Source organism: Saimiri boliviensis, chromosome 12, assembly GCF_048565385.1.
Source record: "Saimiri boliviensis isolate mSaiBol1 chromosome 12, mSaiBol1.pri, whole genome shotgun sequence".
In the NCBI taxonomy this organism is placed as follows: Eukaryota; Metazoa; Chordata; class Mammalia; order Primates; family Cebidae; genus Saimiri; species Saimiri boliviensis.
In genome coordinates, this window is record NC_133460.1 from 75,807,929 (window position 1) to 75,812,843 (window position 4,915).

Here is a 4,915-nt window from a genome sequence, read left to right on the forward strand (position 1 = left end):
ACAAACTACTTGTAACCTTTAAAAATTTTCCTTGAAACAAGATAAATAAGAAAATCAGACAACAGCTACATTCAAGAGCCCTTATTTATTTTATTAATATTTAACTTTTCTTAACCAGGACTGTTTTTGAAATATAAGTGGTGCATGCATACCCCCTAGTGGGGAATCTATTCAGCAATGCAAATTCCGCAAAGAGATGAATTACGTGGAAAGTTTTTATCAAGGAACAAATTTGATATTGTCAGCTTCCAATCCTTCCTGAAAGATTTCTAATGAGAAGAAAATTTAAGTTCCTCAATTAAAAAAAAATAGATTAAAATAGCAATCCTTCATTGAGTCAACATTAATTATTGAGTATTTAATGCAAAGCAGGTACTGTCTCAGGAGCTCTTTTTTTTTTTTTTTTTTTGAGACGGAGTTTCGCTCTTGTTACCCAGGCTGGAGTGCAATGGCGTGATCTTGGCTCGGCGCAACCTCCAGCTCCTGGGTTCAGGCAATTCTCCTGCCTCAGCCTCCTGAGTAACTGGGATTACAGGCACGCACCACCATGCCCCGCTAATTTTTTTGTATTTTTAGCAGAGACGGGGTTTCACCATGTTGACCAGGACGGTCTCGATCTCTTGACCTCTTGATCCACCCGCCTCGGCCTCCCAAAGTGCTGGGATTACAGGCTTGAGCCACCGCGCCCGGCCTCAGGAGCTCTTTTTTTAAAAGAACACATTAAGTTTGAGATCCCATTTTACTATTCAAGTGGAGATGTCAACTACGCAGATACAATTTCAGGGGAAAATCTCCCAAGAGGAAAAGTAACTAGTTAAGGAAGAGGCCTGAGGATTTAACTGTGTGATGCACCAACATCCTGAGATCCGGGAGAAAAAAAAAGAATTCAACAAAGACTTTGAAGGAGCGGGCAGTTAGGCAGGAGAAGAACCAAGAGAAATTGGATATTTAAAGTCAAGGGAAGAAAATATTTCAAGGGGGTAGAAATTGACAAGTGCCAAGTAAGGCAAAAACTGTTTCAGTGGAATGGTAGGGGTAAAGCAGATTGGAATGGATTCAAGCCATCAAAAGAGAGAACTTGGCCATTCAGAAGGTAGACAACTTTTGGAGTAGTTTTCCTCAAAGAGTAACCAGTAATTGGAGAGGGATTTGTGGTATTTCAAGATAATCAAAATAGAAGTAAAGCTTTCATTGAAGAAGTGATAGGATACATTCTTTTTTTTTTTTTTTTTTTTTTTTTTTTTTGAGACGGAGGAGTTTCGCCCTTGTTACCCAGGCTGGAGTGCAATGGCGCGATCTCGGCTCACCGCAACCTCCGCCTCCTGGGGTCAGGCAATTCTCCTGCCTCAGCCTCCTGAGTAGCTGGGATTACAGGCATGCGCCACCATGCCCAGCTAATTTTTTGTATTTTTAGTAGAGACGGGGTTTCACCATGTTGACCAGGATGGTCTCGATCTCTCGACCTCGTGATCCACCCGCCTCAGCCTCCCAAAGTGCTGGGATTACAGGCTTGAGCCACCGCGCCCAGCCTGAAACTTTGTTTTTCGATACAGAGTCTTGCTCTGTTGCCTAGGCTGGAGTGTAGTGGCGCGATCTTGGCTTACTGCAACCATGCCTCTCAGGTTCAAGTAACTCTTCCTTCCTCAGCCTCCCAAAAAGCTGGGATTACAGGCTCCTGACACCACGCCAGGCTAATTTTTGTATCTTTTAGTAGAAACAGGGCTTTGCCATGTTGGCCAGGCTGGTCTTGAACCCTTGACTTCAGGTAATTCACCTGCCTTGGCCTCCCAAATTGTTGGGATTACAGGTGAGAGCCACTGTACCCAGCCTGACCCATTCTTTTACTCATTCAATAAGCATGCTCTAGCTACATATTAATAGGCACTGTGCTAAGTGCTAGGGGTGGATAAATAAGGCAGGTTCTCTGCCCTACAGATATTCACTGGTAGAAGAGACAGACAAGTAAATAATTACAGTACAGTGTGAAAGTCTCCTAATATAGGTATGAACCAAAAATATGAGACCCAGAGGAAGGTGTTAACTCTGGTTGGAAAGACCAGATAATTCACAGAGCTAACATATCAGCATGAGTAGAAAGTTCATTAGAAGACTGGAGGAAAGCAGAATGCAATGCTGACGGTCCACAAACACATGGAAGACTTGCCATAGCTGTGGAAAATAGCAAGGGTAGACTTGTTGGGGCAAATCATTAAAAAGCTATACCTACCTGTGTGCCATGCAAGGTGGGTATGAGTTTTACTCTGTGCAAAAAGAGTCACGTTATTTTTCTAAAATAAGTTATTGACTGACACTAATTGTTCAATAACACATTTAAATTTTTTTCAAACACTTAAAAATCTAAAAATGGTTCTTAGCTTGCAAGGCATATAAAACAGATGGCAGACTGGATTACGCCCATGAACAATAGTTTGCTAATCTCCAATTTAGACTAACTACTGGCAAGATATTTGTAAAATTCTAATGTTCCAATATTATTTTAAATTCTCAGTACAATGCACTGCTGTTCAAAAACATGTAATTTTTCTTCACACTAATAGTAGCAATGGAAAAACGCAAATTAGGCAATATTATCATCAAGCCTAAGGGTTTAACTCAGTGTCTTTTCTGAATCATAGTCTTCGACATCACAATTTGGTGCTGCAATATAGTTTCATATCTGGAAACCAATTTCAGTGCAAAAAATGGACTAGAACTTTCCTACCCAGATGAGTTTCCCAAAGATATAATTTTGTTATATATGAATAAATCTGTTTATATGTTTTTTAAGGGTCAGAGGTTATATCATCAACTACAAGAACCAAATATTTGATTCAGCCATCACTGGTGAGCCAAGATAGATATTTTAACCTTGATAACATTAATAAGTAAATTTCTTTCAGCAGCTCAAAATTGAGTTATTAACATCCACTGTAGCTATTTGGAGCATGAACTGTGTGTGGGCCATGGTTAATGCCTTAGATATTATTTGTATGGCTTTTAAATTTAGAGCTCAAAGTGGTTTCTTGTTAATGGTATAATAAATTAGCTTAAATTCTGTGTCTTGACAAAATCTTGTCACATCGTGCTTGTATTTCATAAGTCTGATGTTAGTACTGACCCCTACTGGAGTCTCATCTGTAACCATGGTTACCAATTCTGAAAAGTGTTCTTTAAAATTCTGAAAAAAAAAAAAAAAAAACCTCTTCTCCATACACAAAAATAAGCCATTTCCTAATGTGCCTTTTTGGAGCACCATTTCCAAAAAAACTTTTAGTCATTTCAAAATACTCTCCAACACAAATAGCTTTTAGGTTTCTATACACTTATCAGCTGCAATGAAAAAATGCCAGAAATAGCTTAGTTTTTTTCATATAACTTGTCTTGCAAGCTCTAAGCCATATTTACAACATACTGAGCAATAAAAGCTACAGATATTACATTTGTAAGTGTTGGTTTCTGTTTAGGACTTGTGCTTTTTTTGCCTTCAATAAACGTTCTTTTTAAAACTTGCCTTTGATACAAAGTTTTTGTTGCCTGAACAATTTTTTTTCACTTAATATGCCATAATTTCCAGATAGCGTCACTGTGAAAGTTAATTTTATGTTTCAACTTGACTGGGCCATGAGGTGCACAGATATTTGGTCAAACATTATTCTGGGTGTGTCTGTCAGCATGTTTCTGGAGGAGATTGATGTTTGAATAGGTAGGCTGAGAAAAGCAGATTGCCCTCCCTAATGTGAATGGGCCTCATCCAATCAGTTGAAGGCCTGAACAAAAAGCTGACTATCTCCTGAGAAAGGGAAGATTCCTTTTACCTGACTGCCTTTGATCTGGAGCATCAGCTTTTCTCTCCCTTTGGATTCAAATTGAAATGTCAGCTTTTTCTTGAGCCAGTCTACCTGGAACTACACCATCAGCAATCCTGGTTCTCAGGCCTTTAGACTCAGACTGGAACTACCCCATCAGCTGCCATGATCTCCAGCTTGCTGATTGCAGATCTTAGGACTTGTCAGCCTCCATAGTCACTTGAGCTAATTCCTTAAAATAAATCTCTCTCTTGCTTTCGCTCTACACACACACACACACACACACACACACACACACACACACGGTTGATTATTTTTCTCTGGAGAATCCTGACTAATAGCATCATTTGTTCTATTTGCATTTTTAAAATCCTACTGAAATTTTAGTTCTCATCTTTCCATTTATTAAATCGATCATCATGCGTCTTTTTCCCCATGCCAGTCATAGCTCTTCCTTGGATTTCTTTCATAATGTCTCCTTAAGTTGTATTTTTTAAAAATCAGGCACACTGCATCCTAAAGAGGTAGGATGGCTCTTTATTTTTACAACTGAGCTTGCTTTTATGCTAATTTTTTTTTTTTTTTTTTTTTTTGAGACGGAGTTTCGCTCTTGTTACCCAGGCAGGAGTGCAATGGCGCGATCTCGGCTCACCGCAACCTCCGCCTCCTGGGTTCAGGCAATTCTCCTGCCTCAGCCTCCTGAGTAACTGGGATTACAGGCACGCACCACCATGCCCAGCTAATTTTTTGCACCTTTAGTAGAGACGGGGTTTCACCATGTTGACCAGGATGGTCTCGATCTCTCGACCTCGTGATCCACCCGCCTCAGCCTCCCAAAGTGCTGGGATTACAGGCTTGAGCCACCGCACCCGGCCTATGCTAATTTTTGTAAATATAAGCCTATATCTGTCTCATTTCCCCATTTTTAATAGAAACATCTGTATAAAAATATTTCACTTTTATTTATTTATTTATTTATTTTATTATTATTTTTTTTTTGAGACGGAGTTTCGCTCGTTACCCAGGCTGGCGTGCAATGGCACGATCTCGGCTCACCGCAACCTCCGCCTCCTGGGTTCAGGCAATTCTCCTGCCTCAGCCTCCTGAGG